We start from the raw sequence: 26,721 nt of genomic DNA, 5'->3' as shown, positions 1-26,721 counted from the left end.
CAGCGTACTCAAGACAAATTGGACAACAACTTTTGGGGTTCAATTTCTCCTGTTACCCTTGGGAAAATAAAAAATTGGGGAATAATTGATCATGTTTGTGGAAAAAATACGATTTTTTTATTTTCATGCCCTGGCATTATGAACTTCTGTGAAGCCCTTGGGGGTTCAAAGTGCTCACCTCACATCTAGATAAGTTCCTTAGGGGGTCTAGTTTTCAAAATGGGGTCATTTGGGGGTTTCCACTGTTTATGTACATTAGGGGCTCTCCAAAGGCAACATGACACCCGCAGACCATTCCATCAATGTCTGCATTCCAAAACGTCACTACTTCCCTTCCGAGCCCTGACGTGTGTCCATACAGTAGTTTTCTCCCACATATGGGGTGTCAGCGTACTCAGGACAAATTGGACAACAACTTATGGTGTTCAATTTCTCCTGTTACCCTTGGGAAAATAAAAAAATTGGGGAATAATTGATCATGTTTGTGGAAAAAATACGATTTTTTTATTTTCATGCCCTGGCATTATGAACTTCTGTGAAGCCCTTGGGGGTTCAAAGTGGTCACCTCACATCTAGATAAGTTCCTTAGGGGGTCTAGTTTTCAAAATGGGGTCATTTGGGGGTTTCCACTGTTTAGGTACATTAGGGGCTCTCCAAAGGCAACATGACACCCGCAGACCATTCCATCAATGTCTGCATTCCAAAACGTCACTACTTCCCTTCCGAGCCCTGACGTGTGTCCATACAGTAGTTTTCTCCCACATATGGGGTGTTAGCGTACTCAGGACAAATTGGACAACAACTTTTGGGGTCCAATTTCTCCTGTTACCCTTGGGAAAATAAAAAAATTGGGGAATAATTGATCATGTTTGTGGAAAAAATACGATTTTTTTATTTTCAGGCCCTTGCATTATAAACTTCTGTGAAGCCCTTGGGGGTTCAAAGTGCTCACCTCACATCTAGATAAGTTCCTTAGGGGGTCTAGTTTTCAAAATGGGGTCATTTGTGGGGGGTTTCTACTGTTTAGGTGCATTAGGGGCTCTCCAAAGGCAACATGACACCCGCAGACCATTCCATCAATGTCTGCATTCCAAAACGTCACTACTTCCCTTCCGAGCCCCGACGTGTGTCCATACAGTAGTTTTCTCCCACATATGGGGTGTCAGATTACTCAGGACAAATTGGACAACAACTTTTGGGGTCCAATTTCTCCTGTTACCCTTGGGAAAATAAAAAAATTGGGGAATAATTGATCATGTTTGTGGAAAAAATACGATTTTTTTATTTTCATGCCCTTGCATTATAAACTTCTGTGAAGCCCTTGGGGGTTCAAAGTGCTCACCTCACATCTAGATAAGTTCCTTAGGGGTCTAGTTTTCAAAATGGGGTCATTTGTGGGGGGTTTTCACTGTTTAGGTACATTAGGGGCTCTCCAAAGGCAACATGACACCCGCAGACCATTCCATCAATGTCTGCATTCCAAAACATCTCTACTTCCCTTCCGATCCCCGAGGTGTGCCCATACAGTAGTTTTCTCCCACATATGGGGTATCAGCATACTCAGGACAAATTGGATAACAACTTTTGGGGTCCAATTTCTCCTGTTACCCTTGGGAAAATAAAAAAATGGTGACTAAAAGATCATGTTTGTGGAAAAAATACGAATTTTTTATTTTCACGCCCGGGCGTTATAAACTTCTGTGAAGCACTGGGGGGTTCAAAGTGCTCACCACACATCTAGATAAGTTCCTTGCGGGGTCTAGTTTACAAAATGGTGTCATTTATGGGGGGTTTCAACTGTTAAGGTACATCAGGGGTTTTCCAATCGCGACATGGTGTCCGATCTCAATTCCAGCCAAAAACGTCAAATGGTGCTGCTTCCCTTCCGAGCTCTGCCATGCGCCCAAATAGTGGTTTACCCCCACATGTGGGGTACCAGCGTACTCAGGACAAATTGCACAATAACTTTTAGAGTCCTGTTACACTTGGAAAAATAAGAATTGAGGGTGAAAAGATCATTTTTGTGGAAAAAATATGATTTTTTAATTGTACGGCTTTATGTTATAAACTTCTGTGAAGCCCTTGGGGGTTCAAAGTTCTCACCACACATCTAGATAAGTTCCTTAGGGGGTCTAGTTTCCAAAATGGTGTCATTTGTGGGGGGTTTCCACTGTTTAGGTACATCAGGGGTTTTCCAATCGCGACATGGTGTCCGATCTCAATTCCAACCAAAAACGTCAAATGGCGCTGCTTCCCTTCCAAGCTCTGCCATGCGCCCAAATAGTGGTTTACCCCCACATGTAGGGTATCAGCGTACTCAGGACAAATTGCACAATAACTTTTAGGGTCCTGTTACCCTTGGGAAAATAAAAATTGGGGTCAAAAGATCATTTTTGTGGAAAAAATATGATTTTTTAATTGTACCGCTGTACGTTATAAACTTCTGTAAAGCCCTTGTGGGTTCAAAGTTCTCACCACATATCTAGATAAGTTCCTTGGGGGGTCTAGTTTCCAAAATGGGGTCATTTGTAGGGGGTTTCCACTGTTTAGGTACATCAGGGACTCTCCAAACGTGACATGGCGTCCAATCTGAATTCCAGCCAATTTTGCATTGAAAAAGTCAAACGGCGCTCCTTCCATTCTGAGCTCTGCCATGTGCCGAAACAGTCGTTCCCCCCCACAAATCAGGTATCAGCGTACTGAGGACAAATTGCACAATAAGTTTTGCAGTCCAATTTCTCCTGTTACCCTTGGTAAAATAAAAAAAATTGAACCTGAAGTATTTTTTTTTGTGAAAAAAAGTTAAATGTTCATTTTTTTTTAAATATTCAAAAAAATTCCTGTGGCGCACCTAAAGGGTTAATAAACTTCTTGAATGTGGTTTTGAGCACCTTAAGGGGTGCAGTTTTTAGAATGGTGTCACTTTTGGGTATTTTCTATCATATAGACCCCTCAAAGTGGCTTCAAATGTGATGTGGTCCTAAAAATAAAATGGTGTTGTAAAAATGAGAAATCGCTGGTCAACTTTTAACCCTTATAACTTCCTAACAAAAAAAAATTTTGGTTCCAAAATTGTGCTGATGTAAAGTAAACATGTGGGAAATGTTAGTTATCAAGTTTTTTGTGTGCCGTATCTCTGTGATTTAAGGGCATAAAAATTCAAAGTTGGAAAATTGCGAAATTTTCAAAATTTTTGCCAAATTTCCGTTTTTCTCACATATAAACGCAAGTTATTTGAATGAAATTTTACCACTAACATGAAGTACAATATGTCACGAGAAAATATTGTCAGAATCACCGGGATTCATAGAAGGGTTCCAGAGTTATGACCTCATAAAGGTACAGTGGTCAGAATTGTAAAAATTGGCCCGGTTATGAAAGTGCAAACCACCCTTGGGGGTGAAGGGGTTAAGAAAGCACAAAATCATGAATTCAAATTCACATGGTTCAAAAGCTTGCATAAATATGTAGGTAACAAAGCATGTACAGTATTATTAATCCATTGTAAATGCATATACCCCCTATTATTAAAAGACCTACAGTCTTTTTTTTCTCATAAAATCTGAAATCTATTTGTAGTTTTATGTTGTTGTGACTTTTTTACTTTGATATACATTTTTATTTGTTAAAAAAAAAACTAATAGAAAAAGTACAGAGAAACACTCAGGAATTTTTATTTCACAAATAAATTCTCAGTTTTATAGTCTTCCAATGTGCTTTACGTATCTTTTGTAGATTTCTTTACAGGCAAAATTTCTCAAGCTTTTTGCTGCATTTCTTAAATAGTATTCATATAAAGAAAACATGAATTCAACTTCATACGGCTTCTAAATCTAGTATAAATACATAGGTAGCAAAGCATGTATTTTTAATCTGTTGAAAATGTACCTTCAAAGGGCACTCGGAGTTGAACCAAGGACCTCTTGATCTGCAGTCAAATGCTCTACCACTGAGCTATACCCCCTATATTTGAAAAATGCAAACTCTTCTTTTTTAACATAAAACCTGAATTTTTTTTTTTTTAACATGCAATCAGAAAAATGTTCAAATGCTCTACCACTAAGCTATGCCACCTATATCTGAAAAATGTAAACTCTTCTTTTTTAACATAAAACCTGAAATTTTTTTTAGTTTATATATGGTTGTGTTATTTTTACTTTGATATGCATTTTTCTTTGTTAAAAATAATTAACTTCAGCAAAAAGTACAGAGGAACTCTTAGGAATTTTTATTTTACCAGTCAAATCTTAGTTTTAGAGTCTACCAATGTGCTTTAAGAAAGCACAAAATCATGAATTTAACTTCACATGGTTCAAAAGCTTGCATAAATATGTACATCAGCACAATTTTGGAACCAAAATTTTTTTTTGTTAGGAAGTTATAATTGTTAAAAGTTGACCAGCGATTTCTCATTTTTACAACACCATTTTATTTTTACGGACCACATCACATTTGAAGCCACTTTGAGGGGTCTATATGATAAAAAATACCCAAAAGTGACACCATTCTAAAAACTGCACCCCTTACGGTGCTCAAAACCACATTCAAGAAGTTTATTAACCCTTTTGGTGCATCACAGGAATTTTTTTGAATATTTAAAAAAAAATGAACATCTAACTTTTTTTCACAAAAAAAATACTTCAGGTTCAATTTTTTTTATTTTACCAAGGGTAACAGGAGAAATTGGACTGCAAAAGTTATTGTGCAATTTGTCCTGAGTACGCTGATACCTGATATGTGGGGGGAACGAATGTTTCGGCACATGGCAGAGCTCAGAGTGGAAGGAGCGCCGTTTGACTTTTTCAATGCAAAATTGTCTGGAATTCAGATCGGACGCCATTTCACGTTTGGAGAGTCCCTGATGTACCTAAACAGTGGAAACCCCCTACAAGTGACCCCATTTTGGAAACTAGACCCCCCAAGGAACTTATCTACATATGTGGTGAAAACTTTGAACCCACAAGGGCTTTACAGAAGTTTATAACGTACAGCGGTACAATTAAAAAATCATATTTTTTCCACTAAAATGATCTTTTCACCCCAATTTTTATTTTCCCAAGGGTAACAGGACCCTAAAAGTTATTGTGCAATTTGTCCTGAGTACGCTGATACCCCACATGTGGGGGTAAACCACTATTTGGGCGCATGGCAGAGCTCGGAAGGGAAGCAGCGCCATTTGACGTTTTTGACTGGAATTGAGATCGGACATCATGTCGCGATTGGAAAACCCCTGATGTACCAAAACAGTGGAAACCCCCCACAAATGACACCATTTTGGAAACTAGACCCCCTAAGGAACTTATCTAGATGTGTGGTGAGAATTTTGAACCTCCAAGGGCTTCACAGAAGTTTATAACATAAAGCCGTACAATTAAAAAATCATATTTTTTTCCACAAAAATGATATTTTTGTCGCCAATTTTTCATTTTCCTAAGGGTAACAGGAGAAATTGGACCCCAAAAATTGTTTTGCAATTTGTCCTGAGTAGGCTGATACCCTACATGTGGGGGTAAAACACTGTTTGGGCGCATGTCAGAGCTTGGAAGGAAAGGAGCACCATTTGACTTTTTCAACTCAGAATTGGCTGGAATTGAAATCAGACGCCATGTTGCATTTGGAGAGCCCCTGATGTGCCCAAACAGTGGAAACCCCCAATTCTAACTCCAACCCGAACCCCAACACACCCCTAACCCTAATCTCAGCCCTAGCCCTAACCCTAGCCCTAACCCTAGCCCTAGTCCTAACCCTAACCCTAACCGTAATGGAAAAATGGAAATAAATACATTTTTTTTATTTTATTATTTTTCCCTAACTAAGGGGGTGATAACGGGGGGTTTGATTTACTATTTATGGCGGTTTTTATGTTTGTCGGCTGTCGCACGCTAAAAGACGCTTTTTATTGTAAAAATAGTTTTTGCATCACCACTAGTGTTGAGCATTCCGATACCGCAAGTATCGGGTATCGGCCGATACTTGCTGTATCGGAATTCCGATACCGACTTCCGATATTTTTTCAATATCGGAATTCGGCATCGGAATCGGAAGTTCAAAGTTGATTGACAGCCTGACGTCATCATGATGCGCGGTGTGTGCGCATCATGATGCGCCGTCATTTCGGGCCTTCCAGGGGTCTCTGCCGGCCTGCCGGGGGCTGTGTGGACTGCCCGGGGTCTGTACCGGCCTGCCGGGGGGCTGTGCCGGCCTGCCGGTGGTCTGTGCACCCTGTGGGGGTCTGTACCGGCCTGCCGGGGGGCTGTGCCGGCCTGCCGGGGGGCTGTGCTGATGTCCGGGGGTCTGTGCAAGCATCGTCCGATGGGACTACAAGTCCCATCTGGCGATGCCTGCTACCATGACAGTGATTGACACATTAGCCAATGATGGGACAGTAGTAGTCCCATCATCCGGCTAATGTGTTAAATGTTAAAAAAAAAAAAAAAAATACTACATACATACTACATGCATGCTACATACATACTACATGCTACATACATACTACATGCATACTACATACATACTACATATATACTACATGCATGCTACATACATACTACATGCTACATACATACTACATGCTACATACATACTACATGCTACATACATACTACATATATACTACATACATACTACATACATGCTACATACATGCTACATACTGCATGCTACATACATACTACATACATACTACATACATACTACATGCATGCTACATGCATGCTACATACATACTACATACATGCTACACACATACTACATGCTACATACATACTACATATATACTACATGCATGCTACATACATACTACATATATACTACATGCATGCTACATACATACTGCATGCTACATGCATACTACATACATACTACATACATACTACATGCTACATACATACCACATATATACTACATACATGCTACATGCTACATACATACTACATACATACTACATGCATGCTACATACATACTACATGCATGCTACATACATACTGCATGCTACATACATACTACATACATACTACATACATACTACATGCATGCTACATGCATGCTACATACATACTACATACATGCTACATACATACTACATGCTACATACATACTACATATATACTACATGCATGCTACATACATACTACATATATACTACATGCATGCTACATACATACTGCATGCTACATGCATACTACATACATACTACATACATACTACATGCTACATACATACCACATATATACTACATACATGCTACATGCTACATACATACTACATACATGCTACATACATACTACATATATACTACATGCATGCTACATACATACTACATATATACTACATGCATGCTACATACATACTGCATGCTACATGCATGCTACATACATACTACATACATACTACATGCTACATACATACCACATATATACTACATACATACAATACATTCATACAATACATACATAGACATACAGTACATATAACATAGAGTAACATGCTTACCAATACTTGTCACATTGTTCCCCGAAGCCATTGTCTTTTCCGGAATAAATATTAACATAACAAACCACAAAAATACTCACCCACGATCCGAAGCAGTCCACGAGTGTGTCCCACGACGATCTTGGGTAGAGAACGGCAGCATCAGATGATGCTGCCGTTCTCTACGGGCTGCAGGAATCCAATGACGGAAGGTAGGTATCCTTCCGCACTGGATTCCTCCGCCACGTAAAAAAAAAAAAAGTCCCTAGTCTCACTTTATGCCATTGCTGCGTGGGAAATTCCCACACAGCAATGGCATAAAGTGAGACTAGGGACTTTTTTTTTTTTAAGTGGCGGAGGAATACAGTGTGGAAGGATACCTACCTTCCGTCATTGGATTCCTGCAGCCCGTAGAGAACGGCAGCATCATCTGATGCTGCAGTTCTCTACCCAAGATCGTCGTGGGACACACTCGTGGACTGCTTCGGATCGTGGGTGAGTATTTTTGTGGTTTGTTATGTTAATATTTATTCCGGAAAAGACAATGGCTTCGGGGAACAATGTGACAAGTATTGGTAAGTATGTTACTCTATGTTATATGTACTGTATGTCTATGTATGTATTGTATGAATGTATTGTATGTAGTATGTATGTAGTATATATGTGGTATGTATGTAGCATGTAGTATGTATGTAGTATGTATGTAGCATGCATGTAGCATGTATGTAGCATGCATGTAGTATATATGTAGTATGTATGTGGTATGTATGTAGCATGTAGTATGTATGTAGCATGCATGTAGTATGTATGTAGTATGTATGTAGCATGCATGTAGTATATATGTAGTATGTATGTAGCATGTAGTATGTAGCACGCATGTAGTATATATGTAGTATGTATGTAGCATGTAGTATGTATGTAGCATGCATGTAGTATATATGTAGTATGTATGTAGCATGTAGTATGTATGTAGCATGCATGTAGTATATATGTAGTATGTATGTAGCATGTAGTATGTATGTAGCATGCATGTAGTATGTATGTAGCATGCATGTAGTATGTATGTGGTATGTATGTAGCATGTAGTATGTATGTAGCATGCATGTAGTATATATGTGTTATGTATGTAGCATGTAGCATGCATGTAGCATGCATGTAGTATGTATGTAGTATGTATGTAGTATGTATGTGGTATGTATGTAGCATGCATGTAGTATGTATGTAGTATATATGTGGTATGTATGTAGCATGTAGTATGTATGTAGCATGTAGTATGTATGTAGCATGCATGTAGTATGTATGTAGTATATATGTAGTATGTATGTTGCATGTAGTATTTATGTAGTATGAATGTAGCATGTATGTAGTATGTAGTATGAATGTAGCATGTATGTAGTATGCATGTTGTATGTATGTAGCATGTATGTAGCATGTAATTTTTTTTTTTTTTTTTACATTCAACACATTAGCCGGATAATGGGACTACTACTGTCCCATCATTGGCTAATGTGTCAATCACTGTCATGGTAGCAGGCATCGCCCGATGGGACTTGTAGTCCCATCGGACGATGCCTGCACAGACCCCCGAAGCCTGCACAGACCACCGGCAGGCCGGCACAGCCCCCCGGCAGGCCGGCACAGCCCCCCGGAGCCTGCACAGACCACCGGCAGGCCGGCACAGCCCCCCGGAGCCTGCACAGCCCCCCGGCAGGCCAGCACAGCCCCCCGGCAGGCCGGCACAGCCCACCAGAGCCTGCACAGACCACCGGCAGGCCGGCACAACCCCCCGGCAGGCCGGCACAGACCACCGGAGCCTGCACAGACCCCCTGGCAGGCCGGCACAGCCCCCCGAAAGGCCCGTACAGACCCCAGAGAGGCTGTACAAGGCAAAAACAGGGTTTTTCTTATTCCGATACCGGAAGTCCCATAGACTTGAATGGGACTTCCGGTATCGGAATCGGCGATACCGATACTTTTTTTAAAGATCGGCCGATCCATTCCGATCCGATACTTTGAAGTATCGGATGGTATCGCTCAACTCTAATCACCACATATTGAGAGCTATAATTTTTCCGTATTTTGACCCACTGAGTCATGTGAGGTCTTATTTTTTGCGGGATGAGTTAACATTTTTATTGGTCCTATTTTCGGGCACGTGACATTTTTTGATCACTTTTTATTCCGATTTTTGCAACGCAGAATGAGCAAAAACCAGCGTTTCATGAATTTCTTTTGGGGGGGTGCGTTTACACCGTTCCGCGTGCGGTAAAATTGATAAAGCGGTTTTATTCTACGGGTCAGTACAGTTACAGCGATACCTCATTGAGGTCGTTTTTTAATGTTTTGTCGGTTTTATGCAATGAAAACTATTTTATATAAAAAATAATTATTTTTGCATCGCTTTATTCTGCGAGCTATAACTTTTTATTTTTTCGTTGATGATGCTGTGTGGTGGCTCGTTTTTTGCGGGACAAGATGCCGTTTTCAGCGGTACCATGGATATTTATATGCGTCTTTTTGATCGCACGTTATTACACTTTTTGTTTGTCGGTATGATCATAAATCATTATTTTTTGCTTTGTTTTTTATTTTTATTTTTAAGGGGTTCGCTAAAGGGGTTAACTAATGGGACAGTTTTACAGGGCGGGGCGTTACGGACGCGGTGATACCTAATATGTGTACTTTTATTGTTTTTTTTTATTTTCAAAAAATTGATTTATTTGGGGGTTATTTTTTTTTTTTTTGTAATTTATTTGGCGATTTTTTTTAAATTATTTTAACACTTTTTTTTATTTTTTTTTACTTTATTAAATAGTCCCAGGTGGGACATCACTGTTCTGTGACAGATCACTGATCTGTCACATCACAGATCACTGTGACAGATCAGCGATCTGTCACAGGCAGTGCACAAGGCTTCCTCATGCCTGCGCTTTGCAGGCACTGAGGAAGCCAGCTTCCTTCAGGCCCCTGAAGGCCCCAGTCGCCATCTTGGATTCGGGGGCCTGCAGGAAAGGAGCCCCCGGCAGCAGTGCTGCACATTGCGCTGCCGTGGGGGGCTCAGGGAAGCATGGAGGGAGCCCCCTCCCTGCCAATGCTTCCCTTTAACCCCCGGTACACCGCGATCGTGTTTGATCGCGGTGTGCAAGGGGTTAACGTGTCGGGGCAGTCCGTGACCACCCCTGACACATTGTGCCGGGTGTCAGCTGTGATAATCAGCTGACACCTGGCCGCGATCAGCGGCGCTCACCACGTGGGCGCCGCTGATCGCGGTAGATGTACTATCCCGTCCATGGGCATAGGGGCCTGGGTCCCATGGACGGGATAGTATGTCTGATGTCAGGAAGGGGTTAAAGCATGTTGGTAGACACTAAAACTAAGATTTGACTGGTAAAATAAAAATTCCTGAGAGTTCCTCTGTACTTTTTGCTAAAGTTAATTATTTTTAACAAAGAAAAATGCATATCAAAGTAAAAATAACACAACCATATATAAACTAAAAAAAATTTCAGGTTTTATGTTAAAAAAGAAGATTTTACATTTTTCAGATATAGGTGGCATAGCTTAGTGGTAGAGCATTTGAACATTTTTCTGATTGCATGTTAAAAAAAAAAAAATGAGAGTTAGTGTTTTTCAAGTATAGGGGGTATAGCTCAGTGGCAGAGCATTTAACTGCAGATCAAGAGGCCCTTGGTTCAACTCCGAGTGCCCCCTGAAGGTACATTTTCAACAGATTAAAAATACATGTTTTGCTACCTATATATTTATACTAGATTTAGAACCGCATGAAATTGGATTCATGTTTTCTTTATATGAATACTATTTAAGACATGCAGCAAAAAATTTTGCCTGTAAAGAAATCTACAAAAGATACATAAAGCACATTGGAAGACTATAAAACTGAGAATTTATTTGTGAAATAAAAATTCCTGAGTGTTTCTCTGTACTTTTTGTATTAGTTTGTTAGTTTTAACAAATAAAAATGTATATGAAAGTAAAAAAGTCAAAACAACATAAAACTGTGCAAATAGATTTCAGGTTTTATGAGGAAAAAAAAAAAGACTGTAGGTCTTTTAATATTAGGGGGTATATTTCAGTGGTAGACAGTTAGACTGCAGATCAAGAGATCTTTGGTTTAACTCCAAGTGCCCCCTGAAGATGCATTTACAATGGATTAATAATACTGTACATGCTTTGTTACCTACATATTTATGCAAGCTTTTGAACCATGTGAAGTTGAATTCATGATTTTGTGCTTTCTTAAAGCACATTGGTAGACTCTAAAACTAAGATTTGACTGGTAAAATATAAATTCCTTAGAGTTCCTCTGTACTTTTTGCTAAAGTTAATTATTTTTAACCCCTTCATGACCCAGCCTATTTTGACCTTAATGACCTGGCCATTTTTTGCAATTCTGACCAGTGTCCCTTTATGAGGTAATAACTCAGGAACGCTTCAACGGATCCTAGCGATTCTGAGAATGTTTTTTCGTGACATATTGGGCTTCATGTTAGTGGTAAATTTAGATCGATAATTTTTGCGTTTATTTGTGAAAAAATCAGAAATTTGGTGAAAATTTTGAAAATTTTGCAATTTTCAAATTTTGAATTTTTATTCTGTTAAACTAGAGAGTTATGTGACACAAAATAGTTACTAAATAACATTTCCACATATCTACTTTACATCAGCACAATTTTGGAAGCAAAATATTTTTTTGTTAGGAAGTTATAAGGATTAAAAGTTGACCAGTGATTTCTCATTTTTACAACAAAATTTACAAAACCATTTTTTTAGGGACCACCTCACATTTGAAGTCACTTTGAGGGGTCTATATGGCAGAAAATACCCAAAAGTGACACCATTCTAAAAACTGCACCCCTCAAGCTACTCAAAACTACATTCAAGAAGATTATTAAGCCTTTAGGTGTTTCACAGGAACTAAAGCAACATGGAAGGAAAAAAAGGACATTTTAATTTTTCCAACAAAAATTTTCTTTCAGCATCAATTTTTTCATTTTCACATGGGCAACAGGATAAAATGGATCCTAAAATTTGTTGGGCAATTTCCCCTGAGTACACCGATACCTCATATGTGGTCATAAACCACTGTTTGGGCGCACGGCAGGGCCCGGAAGGGAAGGAGCGCCATTTGACTTTTTGAATGGAAAATATGCTGGAATATTTAGCGCTTGCCATGTCGCGTTTGGAGAGTTTCTGTGTGCCTAAACACTGGAGCTCCCCCACAAGTGACCCCATTTTGGAAACTAGACCCCCCAAGGAACTTATCTAGATGCATAGTGATCACTTTGAACCCCCAGGTGCTTCTCAAATTGATCCGTAAAAAAAAAAAAAGTACTTTTTTTCACAAAAATTATCTTTTAGCCTCAGTTTTTTCATTTTCACGTGGGCAACAGGATAAAATGGATCCTAAAATTTGTTGGGCAATTTCTTCTGAGTACACCGATACCTCATATGTGGTCATAAACCACTGTTTGGGTGCACGGCAAGGCCCGGAAGGGAAGGAGCGCCATTTGACTTTTTGAATGGAAAATTAGCTCCAATCGTTATCGGACACCATGTCACGTTTGGAGAGCCCCTGTGTGCCTAAACATTGGAGCTCCCCCACAAGTGACACCATTTTGGAAACTAGACCCCTTAAGGAACTTATCTAGATGTGTAGTGAGCACTTTGAACCACCAAGTGCTTCACAAAAGTTTATAACATAGAGCAGTGAAAATAAAAAATCATTTTTTTTCCCTCAAAAATGATTTTTTAGCACGCTATTTTTTATTTTCACAAGGGTAACAGGAGAAATTGGACCAAAAAAGTTGTTGTCCAGATTGTCCTGAGTATGCTGGTACCCCATATGTGGGGGGGGGCACTGTTTGGGTGCACGGCAGGGCGCAGAAGGGAATGAGCTCCATTTGACTTTTTGAAATGAAAATTAGCTCCAATCGTTAGCGGACACCATGTCGTGTTTGGAGAGCCCCTGTGTGCCTAAACTTTGGAGCTCCCCCACAAATGACCCCATTTTGGAAACTAGATCCCCTAAGGAACTTATCTAGATGCATAGTGAGCACTTTGAACCCCCAGGTGATTCACAGAAGTTTATAATGCAGAGCAGTGAAAATAAAAAATCTTTTTTTTTAGTTGGCAATTTTTTATTTTCACAAGGGTACTAGGATAAATTGGACCCCAAAAGTTGTTGTCCAGTTTGTCCTGAGTACACTGGTACCCCATATGTGGGGGGAACCACTGTTTGGGCACACGTTGGGGCTCAGCAGGGAAGTAGTGACATTTTGAAATGCTGACTTTGATGGAATGGTCTGTGGGCGTCATGTTACATTTGCTGAGCCCCTGTGTGCCTAAACAGTAGAAACCCCCCACAAGTGACCCCATTTTGGAAACTAGACCCCCCAAGGAACTTATCTAGATGTGTGATGAGCACCTTGAACCCTCAGTGCTTCACAGAAGTTTATAATGCAGAGCCGTGAAAATAAAAAATCATTTTTTTCCCTCAAAAAAATGAATTTTAGCACGCAATTTTTTTTTCTCACAAGGGTAACAGGAGAAATTGGACCCCAAAAGTTGTTGTCCAGTTTGTCCTGAGTACGCTGATACCCCATATGTGGGGGATGACCACTGTATGGGCACACGTCAGGGCTCGGAAGGGAAGTAGTGACGTTTTAGTATGCAGACTTTGATGGAATGGTCTGCGGGCATCATGTTACATTTGCAGAACCCTTGATGTACCTAAACTGTGGAAACCCCCCACAAGTGACCCCATTTTGGAAACTAGACCCCCCAAGGAACTTATCTAGATGTGTGGTGAGCACCTTGAACCCCGAAGTGCTTCACAGAAGATTGTAACGCAGAGCCATGAAAATAAAAAATCTTTTTTTTCCTCAAAAAATGAATTTTTAGCTCGCAATTTTTTATTTTCACAAGGGTAACAGGAGAAATTGGACCCCAAAAGTTGTTGTGCAGTTTGTCCTGAGTACGCTGATACCCCATATGTGGGGAGGGACCATTGTTTGGGCACACGTCGGGGCTCGGAAGGGAAGTAGTGACGTTTTGAAATACCGACTTGATCAAATGGTCTGCGGGCATCATGTTACGTTTGCAGAGCCTCTGATGTGCCTAAACAGTGGAAACCCCCCACAAGTGACCCCATTTTGGAAACTAGACCACCAAGGAACTTATCTAGATGTGTGGTGAGCAGCACTTTGAACCCCCAAGTGCTTCACAGAAGTTTATAACGCAGAACCGTGAAAATAAATAATCTTTTTTTTCCTCAAAAAATGATTTTTTAGCCTGCAATTTTTTATTTTCACAAGGGTAACAGGAGAAATTGGACCCCAAAAGTTGTTGTCCAGTTTGTCCTGAGTACGCTGGTACCCCATATGTGGGGGGGAACCATTGTTTGGGCACACGTCAAGGCTTGGAATGGAAGTAGTGACGTTTTGAAATGCAGACTTTGATGGAATAGTCTGCGGTCATCATTATGTTTGCAGAGCCCCTGATGTGCCTAAACAGTGGAAACCCCCCACAAGTGACCCCATTTTGGAAACTAGACCTTCCAAGGAACGTATGTAAGATGTGTTGTGAGCACTTTGAACCCCCAAGTGCTTCACAGTAGTTTATAATGCAGAGACGTGAAAATGAAAAAATCATTTTTTCCACAAAAATAATTTTTTAGCCCCCAATTTTTTATTTTCCCAAGGGTAACACGAGAAATTAGTCCCCAAAAGTTGTTGTGCAATTTTTCCTGAGTACGCTGATACCTCATATGTTGGGGTAAACCACTGTTTGGGCACACGTCAGGGCTTGGAAGGGAGGGAGCACTGTTTGACTTTTTGAACGCAAAATTGGCTGGAATCAATGGTTGCACCATGTCCCATTTGGCGACCCCCTGATATGCCTAAACAGTGGAAACCCCTCAATTCTAACTCCAACCCTAACCCCAACACACCCCTAACCACAGCCCTAACCCTAACACATCCCTAACCACAAGCCTAACCCTAATTCCAACCCTAACCCTAATCTAACCCTAATTCCAACCCTAACCCTAATTCCAACCCTAACCCTAATTCCAACCCTAAACCTAATTCAACCCTAACCCTCTTTTCAACCCTAACCCTCTTTTCAACCCTAACCCTAACCCTAATGGAAAAATAAAAATAAAAATATTTTCTTTATTTTATTAGTTGTGCCTACCTATGGGGGTGATAATCGGGGGATTTATTTACTTTTTCTTTCATTTTGATCACTGTGAGAGTGATCAAAATGAAAGAATGGAATCTGCAGCCGGCAGATTCGGGCGGGCGCACTGCGCATTCGCCCGCCATTTTCTAAGATGGCGGCGCCCATGAACCGGACCCACCGGACACCGGGAGCGACAGGGGGACTTAGAAGGTGCCGGGGGAGGTGAGAGGGGGTGAGGGGGTTATCGGAATCTGGCGGGGAGCAGAGGGAATGGGAGGGGGGCAGATGATGACAGCGGCGGCAGATCGCCGCTGTCATTCAGTTGCGGGGGGGCGATCGCCGGTGGGGGAGTGGAATCGGTGTCTCCAGCCATGTCTGATTCTACAGCAGCATCGGCCATGGCTGGATTGTAATATTTCATCAATTTTCATTGATAAAATATTACTATCGCTCTGATTGGCTGTTTCACTTTCAACAGCCAATCAGAGCGATCGTAGCCACGTGGCGGCAAAGCCACGCCCCCTGTGGCGAAGAACGAAGCCCCCTATATCTGCGGGTCAGGTGACCTTTCAGTGACCTAGGTCACCCGACCCGCAGGGGGGCTTTAAAGTCATGACGTCACATAGGCGTCATGGGTGGTTCTGGCACGACTTTTCATGACGCCTACGTGGCGTCAAAGGTCGTGAAGGGGTTAACAAAGAAAAATGCATATCAAAGTAAAAATAACACAACCATATATAAACTAAAAAAAATTTCAGGTTTTATGTTAAAAAAGAAGAGTTTACATTTTTCAGATATAGGTGGCATAGCTTAGTGGTAGAGCATTTGAACATTTTACTGATTGCATGTTAAATAAAAAAAAATGAGAGTTTGCTTTTTTAAAACATGGGGGTATATCTCAGTGGTAGAGCATTTGACTGCAGATCTAGAGGTCCTTGGTTTGACTCCGAGTGCCCCCTGAAGGTACATTTTCAACAGATTAAAAATACATGCTTTGCTACCTATATATTTATACTAGATTTAGAACCGTATGAAGTTGAATTCATGTTTTCTTTACATGAATACTATTTAAGAAATGCAGCAAAAAGTTTGAAAAATTTTGCCTGTAAAGAAATCTACAAAAGATACTTAAAGCACATTGGAAGACTATAAAACTGAGAATTTAATTGTGAAATAAAAATTCTTGAGTGTTTCTCTGTACTTTTTAAATTAGTTTGTTATTTTTAACAAATAAAAATGTATATCAAAGTAAAAAAGTCTCAACAGCTTAAAACTGTGCAAATAGATTTCAGGTTTTATGAGAAAAAAAAGAGTTTAGGTCTTTTAATATTAGGGGGTATATCTCAGTGGTAGACAGGCTGGAGTCACACTAACCTGCGCAAAATACGGTCAGTATTTTACATGCGTAATACGGATGACAGACCCCTAAATAGTGCTCCGTATGTCATCCGTAATCAAGGTGTGGTCGCGTATTTTGCGCATGTCAGCATCCGTATGTAATCTGTATGGCATCCGTATGGTGAGATTTTCTCGCAGGCTTGCAAAATGGACATATAATGGAGCCCTATGACAGTTTTAATAAAGAAATGAAAGAATAGATATAGACACATAGAATGCATATATATATATATATATATATATATGTATTCTATGTGTATATATCTATTCTTTCCTTCTTTATTAAACCTGTCAGTGTGAGTTTACTGTATAGCGCACTGAATTGCTGGCTTTGCTAAAAGACACCGGGTGAGTATTTCTCGCAAGTCACATGTGTGGTCCGTGTGTAATCCATATTTTTTGCGCACCCATAGACTTGCATTGGCGTATTACGGCCGTAGTATGCTGACAATCACAGCATGCTGCGATTGGCACGGAGCCTAGAATACAGATGAGTAATATACGGCTGGTGCGAGGGACCCCATAGAGAATCATTGGTCCGTGTCTAATCCATGCTTTTAGCGCCTCTCTCTCGGCTGTATTCCTCGCCAGTGTGACCCCGGCCTTAGACTGCAAATCAAGAGATCTTTGGTTTAACTCCAAGTGCCCCCTGAAGATGCATTTACAATGGATTAATAATACTGTACATGCTTTCTTACCTACATATTTGAACCATGTGAAGTTGAATTCATGTTTTTGTGCTTTCTTAAAGCACTTTGGTAGACTCTAAAACTAAGATTTGACTGGTAAAATAAAAATTCCTGAGAGTTCCTCTGTACTTTTTGCTAAAGTTAATTATTTTTAACAAAGAAAAATGCATATGAAAGTAAAAAAAACACAACCATATATAAACTAAAAAAATTTTCAGGTTTCATGTTAAAAAAGAAGAGTTTACATTTTTCAAATATAGGTGGCATAGCTTAGTGGTAGAGCATTTGAACATTGTTCCGATTGCATATTGAAAAAAAAATGAGAGTTTGCGTTTTTCAAATATAGGGGGTATAGCTCAGTGGTAGAGCATTTTATTGCAGATCAAGAGATCCTTGGTTCAACTCCGAGAACCGTATGAATTTGAATTCATGTTTTCTTTATATGAATACTATTTAAGAAATGCAGCAAAAATTTTGCCTGTAAAGAAATCTACAATGCATCCACAAAGCACATTGGAAGATTATAAAACTGATATCTGACTTGTGAAATAAAAATTCCTGAGTGTTTCGCTGTACTTTTTCTATTAGTTAGTAGAGTTGAGCGAAACGGGTCAAAAAATTTCAAAAGTCGCCGATTTTTGGCAAAGTCGGGTTTCATGAAACGAAACCCGACCCTAGGATGAGGTCGGCCACGAGGTCGGCGACTTACGCGCCAAAGTCGCGTTTCAAAAGTTTGTTTTGCGCTCTTTTTCAGCCAATCAGGATCCACGGACACTGTGGGCAACGTGATGACATAGGCACGGGTCACCACCATCTTTCAGAAGGGCATGCAAGTGATTGGCTTGCTTTGGTGGGCGTCACAGGGGGTATAAAAGGGCGTGCACGCCGACCGCCATCTTACTTCTGCCGATCTTAGCATAGGGAGAGGTTGCTGCTGATTCTGTAGGGAGAGTGTTAGGCAGGGAAGAAGAAAAAAAAACTGCTTCTGCTGCTAGCGATTGTGCCTGTACAACACACCATTCACTGTGTGTGCAGTGCAAGGGGAGGCTATATTGTGGTGTATCAGTGGTGTTGGTTGTTGGGCTGCCTTCTAAAGCTTCCTGACAGCTGCATTGCTGTTTACCCACTGCTCTGCAAACTGCTTTTTTAAAAGCAATCCCAATTTTTTTTTTGTCCTGCTGAGGTACTGAGCTGCAAACTGCTTTTTTAAAAGCAATCCCAATTTTTTTTTTTTGTCCTGCTGAGGTACTGAGCACCATACAGCGGTGTATGCTCCTCACACAGTACCGTGTAACGGCTGTTATCACAGCCACAGTGAAGCTATCTGTGTCACTCTGTGAGAATAAGTCGAGGACATGTTCCGTTCTTACAGACCTGCACTCTAGGGAGATTCCTACTCTGCCCAATTCTACATACACCTTGTAGTTTGTGATACACTAGCCAATTTCTGCCTGTGACATAGCGCTGTGATATTCAGTGGGCCTCACACAATCCAAAAGTGTCCAGTGTCCACAAGTGTCTGCAGAAATTCAAAATCTCCCTTATCCTCTAGTCACTTTGGTCACAGCTGTGCCATCGAGCCTGTGACATAGCGCTCAGATATTCAGTGGGCCTCACACAATCCAAAAGTGTCCAGTGTCTGCAGAAATTCAAAATCTCACTTATCCTTTAGTCACTTTGGTCACAGCTGTGCCATCGAGCCTGTGACATAGCGCTCAGATATTCAGTGGGCCTCACACAATCCAAAAGTGTCCAGTGTCCACAAGTGGCTGCAGAAATTCAAAATCTCACTTTGTACCATTATATAGACGCTTTGCTGAATAATAGGACCATGTTGCTTTAAGATACTTCTGATTTTCTGCTGAATTATTTCTGTGCATGACCCACCTAGGCTTCATGTAAAACCGCAATACTGGGTGGATCGGGCTAAAGAACAATACTTATGTACACGGTGATTATGTAGCATATGAGAACAGTAAACAGTAACTCAGAAACGCACATAGTGATATGTAGCGACATGGGAACAAAGTAAATAGTAACTTGGAAATGCACTGTTGATGTAACACAATGAGATAGCATAATTTCTGTTATAAAAGCTGCGCACTCTGAATTAAAGACAGAGAAGAGTCATACTGACACGATACACCTTGTCTTGTGTATTCTTTTCTGTCTTTAATTCAGAGTGCGCAGCTTTTATAACAGAAATTATGCTATCTCATTGTGTTACATCAACAGTGCATTGTTAAGACACGCCTGTCCGCAGCTCTCATATTGAATATACTGCCATACTGGTTAGACTGCTATTTCAGCTGCATTTCCTGAATCCAAAGTGTTTAACAATCACGCTACATTATCTGTATTCAGTCCGGAGGATATAAAATATAGAGTGTAATAAGTTGTTTTATAGTATACACACAGTAACCCTTCAAGCATATTTATAATTACGGTAATCTAAAAGTTTAATTGTCTGCCTTATCTGCTTTGCCTCTCTGCTTTGCTGTTTTGGTTGTTTGCATACGTGATTGTTATCTCAGCCAGCCTGAAAAGGAAAAAAAATATAGATAGGGAGACGTACTGAGCAAATTCACTGTCACTCTTGTTCCGGTCCTGCTCTCGGCTTGACCGATGATCGCAGAAGTCTGAACTGTGTCTCTCCCAGTGGGCAAGTGGGAGTAGGGGCTTAATTACTCTGAGTGATTTTCCAACCTCTAAGTGGTTGGTGACTTCTTGCGGGTTTCCCACCGGACATCATCTGGCTAAGGTGATGGTGTTTTAGCTGCAGCATAGGTTCATAAGTTATATGGGTGGAAGGGTAATTTCAATTACTGTGTTGATGTGACTGAGTGATTGCTCTCTCCCTGAAAAGTATGGTTTGCCCAGGTGTAGATTTTTCACCTCTACAAATCAGGCTGGCATATGGATAGGTAAATTGCGAATTGTTTTGGTGTCAAGGATTCGCAGTATTTGATGTCAGTACCAGTTTTAAATTCATTGTCTTTTGTCTTTTGTAGTGTGTATGATTTGCCGGCAGGAGGCGTACTAGCATGTGGTTAAAAATTTTTGAATACATTCTATGTGTGTATACATATATATATATATATGTTGTGAAATTAGAGAATTGGATAAACTAGTTTTGTTCTGCATACTATAATTATATGGTTAGTTGTTCAGGTAGAAAGAGAATTACTTGAATGGTAATTGCTTGATTTGTACAGATATCTCTGTGAGATACGAGGTCTATTGTTACTTTTTAGTTATTGTTTTACTAATGTCACTACATTTCTCTGTGAGATGTTTTCTTTGCAATGTTTTAGAGCGAAAGTTTTGAGGAAACAGAAATTTTAACAATTTATAAGGTATTTTTATACTACGCAGTTTCTGGATACACAAGATTTGTGAAATACTCTGGTGTTAGTTGTTGGTTAATTCCCTATATTACTGTGTTCAAGATAGCTAGACATCACTATGTTCATTGAAGACCCCTTTACTCAGACATAAGGAGTACATACAGCTTTTACAGTCACATATCCAACTGTTCATTACCCCGTGAGAATTTGTTTCAAGACGCACACATACATATGTTTTTCAGATATACTCAGAATTCAGATGATAGAATGGGTGGGAGTAGTCAGTCGATATCTATAAGACAGATATGACCCATAGTGGAGTGAGGAAGAAAATGTACGTTAAGAAACCCTCTGATCACGAGGGGAGGAGCATTAGATAAGAAGGGATAGAAGAATGTGTTAATGAGTGGAGAGCAGCGTCCCAGCCTCAGGTATTATGAGGTGTTACAGGACCCTGAAGCATTTTATAAGATGGCAGAGGAAGTTAGGAAAAAAGGGCATGAGGAGAGGAATATAACAAGATTGCTGAATTTTGTGCAAAACAAATATTTACACAGGAAGATGTCAGTTGCAATATCTGCATTACATTCATTTATACTTCTACTGTATATACATTCCCGATGACTGGACGTGTGCCAGCTGTCAAACACAGAATGCAGAATATCGTGAGACTTGTTCTGACTGTCAGATGACCAACCCAAAGAGCCGTACCTTCTTTCCAACTATTTATATAGACGGCACGTCTTATGCTACATCCTGCCCAGCATCCATTATAGTTTTATTAATTAATGTAGTTTATGAAAAGAATAATGAAGAAAAAGATGAATATGACATGGAGGTATATAAGTAAACAGAACCGGAGGAGACAGGAAATAAATAGCTCAGACTGATAATCTACAGTATTTATCGTTATATGGTGAGGGGACATAATTATCATCATCATCTTTTAAGCCTCAAAGCTCATTCTTTTATACACAATCTACTACATGCAAGGACTCCTGGAAATACCAGGAGACAGATAGCCTAGTAAGCAGCTTGCCAGACCCCCATTCTCCAGGATGTCAAGCAGGGAAAAGGAGAACCTGTGGATAATTTCTTCCACCGATGTAACAAAAAGTTTCTGGATCTCAGATTTGAAATGCAAATTAGTTCCAAGTTGGAAGAAGCTTGACACCCACCAACATCGAGCTCCAGATTTTAATAGGGTATTGGCATACTGATTCCACAACCCATGAAAGTACGTATTCTCTTACAGCTCGCCCCCCCCACAAAAATACAGTAGAGAAACAACATCTCTCACCCAGACAGAGGTTGAGGATACTCCTCTCAAATTCCTGGTGGGTCCTGATGCAATCAGAAGAGTAATCAGGGATATTGATCTACTTGCTGAAGAAGTATGTAGTCTTTTCTTTTTTTTTTACAAGACACATCTGTAGATCATGTGGGCGTTGAACTAATGGCACTGATCCCAGACTCAATATTGGCAGGCTGAAAATCCAGTTTGTAAAGGTGGGGCCGAAGCCAGTAGCCCTGCTGTCAAGGAAATTGCAATATTCACCCTCCATTTCATAATTTGCAATTATTTCTATGAAGTTATGGATAATACATGATTTGTGTGCTGTCAATGAAGTTATAGTACTGAACACATCTATGGTACCAAACCCACACACTATGTTTTGTTTTTAATCAATTCTATTTATTTTTCTATGGTTCACGGTGATTGACCTGGCCAATGCTTTCTTCAGTTTATTTCTACATGCTGCAAGCCAGTACCTGTTTGTTTTCACATGAGGGCCAGCAATATATTTGGACTATGATGCCTCAAGGGGCACAGTATAGCCTTTCTATGTTCACCCGAGCCATGACCACGGTCCAGGAGCCCTGGAAGAGGATACATCCCACAGCCACTTCGTTTTACAATACATATGGATGACCTCTGACCCTGACTGAAGACAGCCAAGACAATACTGCTCTTCTACACATGCAACCTTTTTATAACTATTTTAAGGTTAACCAAAGAAGGCATCAATGCGTTTTATATGCTAAATTGCAATCACATTTTCACAGCTCTAGGACTGCCAGGCTATACCGAACTGTTTTGTCTGTCATGAAGAAGCCTGACCATGTAAATGTAGTCCTAACACAGCTTTACGGAGGAAGACAATGCCCTCCTGGCTTCTACTCTCCAAGACTTGACCAAGTGACTCGTGAAGTCCAAACCTGCATGAGAACCGTGTTTGCAACCCACCTGTGCTGGACAAAGCTTCTGATATTTTTATGGGTCACCAGTTGAAGATCCTGGCCTAAAGCACCTGTCTGCAATGCCCTACTCTGCTCCCGGACAACGTCACCATCTCCAGATGTGCTGTCCATAATCCAGCTACTCTTCTACCTCTGCCAAAGGGGGGAGGAAGATGGAGGATGAAAACCACATCTCTGACACATTAGTGGAAGAGGTAGTCGACTCTAAAATGGCTGAACGCGATTGTCTTGCTGTCATGAGGCAAGAGAACACCTGGAAGATCCTGACCTGATGCTCTTTGTGGATAGACCAAGGTATGCAGACCAAGAAGGCCATTCGCACACTGGTATAGCAGTAGCCACAGAAGTAACTTGCTGCCAGCAAAACCACTGCCTACATCCAAAAGGCAGGACCGCAGGCCTCGACAGAAGCATACGAGAGGTCCACTCAACATGAAGCTGTCAAGATCAATCTGGAGGGAAAGAGGCTTCATCACGGCTAACGGAACGCCAGTCTGACACCACAAAGCCATACAAGAATTAATGGAGTCCTTGTTGATGCCAGGAAGAGTTGCGGTGGTAAAAGTAAAAGCACACACACTGGAGACACTTCAAGGGAAGCAGTGGGCAACAGACTAGCTGAAGTAACAGCAAAAGAAGCAGCAGTAATACCGGTTGACACGGAAACAGAGGAAAAGGGATAACCCTGGAAAAAGATGTTCTGACACTCCAGAAACAAGTATCCAAGGAAGAAAAGAAGAAATGGACCTAAGATGAAGTTATACAGGATGAAATACGCCTAAGGATGAACAAGGAAAATTTAAGGCCTCGAACAAAACTCTACATACTTGATGCTATACAGGAAACAGGGAAGTCATAGCATAAGAGTTTAGTCTTTCCCTTGGGTCACATACAGTCATGGCCAAAAGTATTGACACCCCTGCAATTCTGTCAGATAATATTCAGTTTCTTCCTGAAAATGATTGCAAACACAAATTCTTTGGTATTATTATCTTCATTTAATTTGTCTTAAATGAAAAAACACAAAAGAGAATGAAGCAAAAAGCAAAACATTGATCATTTCACACAAAACTCCAAAAATTGGCCGGAAAAAAGTATTGGCACCCTCAGCCTAATACTTGGTTGCACAACCTTTAGCCAAAATAACTGCGACCAACCGCTTCCGGTAACCATCAATGAGTTTCTTACAATGCTCTGCTGGAATTTTAGACCATTGTTCTTTGGCAAACTACTCCAGGTCCCTGATATTTGAAGGGTGCCTTCTCCAAACTGCCATTTTTAGATCTCTCCACAGGTGTTCTATGGGATTCAGGTCTGGACTCATTGCTGGCCACCTTAGAAGTCTCCAGTGCTTTCTCTCAAACCATTTTCTAGTGCTTTTTGAAGTGTGTTTTGGGTTATTGTCCTGCTGGAAGACCCATGACCTCTGAGGTAGACCCAGCTTTCTCACACTGGGCCCTAAATTATGCTGCAAAATTTGTTGGTAGTCTTCTGACTTCATAATGCCATGCACACGGTCAAGCAGTCCAGTGCCAGAGGCAGCAAAGCAACCCCAAAACATCAGGGAACCTCCGCCATGTTTGACTGTAGGGACCGTGTACTTTTCTTTGCATGCCTCTTTTTTCTCCTGTAAACTCTATGTTGATGCTTTTGCCCAAAAAGCTCTACTTTTGTCTCATCTGACCAAAGAACATTCTTCCAAAATGTTTTAGGCTTTTTCAGGTAAGTTTTGGCAAACTCCAGCCTGGCTTTTTTATGTCTTGGAGTAAGAAGTGGAGTCTTCCTGGGTCTCCTACCATACAGTCCCTTTTCATTCAGATGCCGACGGATAGTACGGGTTGACACCGTTGTACCCTCGGACTGCTGGGCAGCTTGAACTTGTTTGGATGTTAGTGGAGGTTCTTTATCCAACATCCGCACAATCTTTCGTTGAAATCTCTTGTCAATTTTTCTTTTCTGGCCACATCTAGGGAGGTTAGCCACAGTGCCATGGGCTTTAAACTTCTTGATGACACTGCGCACAGTAGACACAGGAACATTCAGGTCTTTGGAGATGGACTTGTAGCCTTGAGATTGCTCATGCTTCCTCACAATTTGGTTTCTCAAGTCCTCAGACAGTTCTTTGGTCTTCTTTCTTTTCTCCATGCCCAATGTGGTACACACAAGGACACAGGACAGAGGTTGAGTCAACTTTAATCCATGTCAACTGGCTGCAAGTGTGATTTAGTTATTGCCAACACCTGTTAGGTGCCACAGGTAAGTTACAGGTGCTGTTAATTACACAAATTAGAGAAGCATCACATGATTTTTTGCACAGTGCCAATACTTTTGTCCACCCTCTTTTTTATGTTTGGTGTGGAATTATATCCAATTTGGCTTTAGGACAATTCTTTTTGTGTTTTTTCATTTAAGACAAATTAAATGAAGATAATAATACCAAAGAATTTGTGTTTGCAATCATTTTCAGGAAGAAACTGAGTATTATCTGACAGAATTGCAGGGGTGTCAATACTTTTGGCCATGACTGTACACGCACAAGTATAATTGCCTATATGTAGACTAAGTTTAAAAACATGTGACTAAAATGCATTTTCGAGTCTTTTCATCCATCCCAGATCCTGAGGACATAGGAGACCACCAGATCCTGCCCAGTGACTGAGTCCTCATCACCAAGAGGTTCAACAGACGTACCCTTGAACCTAGAGTTGACAGCCTGTTCCAAGTCCTGTCAACTATCGCAGCAGTCCATGGGTCCATGCTTCCCACTGCAAAGAGATGCCGGATCCAGAGTCCAGTAGCGGCTGCCACTCTTCATCCGTCTGCACTTATCCTTTTCCTAGCCCAAGGGGTAGTCAGTCACCAAGGGGTTGTCACTCATGAGAAGGGCATACGGACTTTCTGGTATAATGTCTCCACCCCAAGAGTAACATATCAACTTGACTACTGTCCCACAATAAGAATGTCCAGGCCCCATGGTACAGTTTCATATCGGGTTTAATACACAATTCATCTGTGTCACTACTGCTGAAATAGGGGAAGGTTCAAACTGGGAGGATTAGTCTCTTGTTGGGTGGCACACTGGTGAAAGTGACTAGAGACATCAACCAGCCCAGGCCCTACATCGAAGGGACAAATGGGGAATAAGCCTATTAAGTCGCATGACCCTGTCCAAAGCCCATTTTAAGGGTTAGAGTGGCCTTCCAGATTCAATACTCCCTGTCACTGCCACTCACTGCCCCAAGGAGGGATGCATAGTTCTGTACCTTACTATTGAGAACCCCTCAGAGAATGAGCAAGGGTTATATGTACTAGGCTCAAGTACTAAACTTGGGAGGGAAAATGGTGACACAAA

At 40.8% G+C, this 26,721-nt stretch overlaps 3 non-coding genes across 3 annotated transcripts; 2 read left to right on the top strand and 1 right to left on the bottom strand.

Annotated features, from left to right (window-relative positions):
- Positions 1-3,892: 3,892 nt before the first annotated feature.
- Positions 3,893-3,964, bottom strand: TRNAC-GCA (transfer RNA cysteine (anticodon GCA)). Its single transcript has one exon. It is a non-coding gene; the product is annotated as a tRNA-Cys (tRNA).
- A 7,146-nt stretch (positions 3,965-11,110) lies between these two features.
- On the top strand, positions 11,111-11,182 carry TRNAC-GCA (transfer RNA cysteine (anticodon GCA)). Its single transcript has one exon. It is a non-coding gene; the product is annotated as a tRNA-Cys (tRNA).
- Positions 11,183-16,560: 5,378 nt separating this feature from the next.
- TRNAC-GCA (transfer RNA cysteine (anticodon GCA)) lies at positions 16,561-16,632 on the top strand. The gene has a single exon. It is a non-coding gene; the product is annotated as a tRNA-Cys (tRNA).
- Positions 16,633-26,721: the final 10,089 nt, after the last annotated feature.

The sequence above is a fragment of the Dendrobates tinctorius genome, unplaced genomic scaffold, assembly GCF_039654945.1.
Source record: "Dendrobates tinctorius isolate UK_male_01 unplaced genomic scaffold, ASM3965494v1 ptg000008l, whole genome shotgun sequence".
Taxonomy (NCBI): Eukaryota; Metazoa; Chordata; class Amphibia; order Anura; family Dendrobatidae; genus Dendrobates; species Dendrobates tinctorius.
Note: the sequence above shows the minus strand (reverse complement) of the source record. Positions and strands in the feature narration are given on the sequence as shown.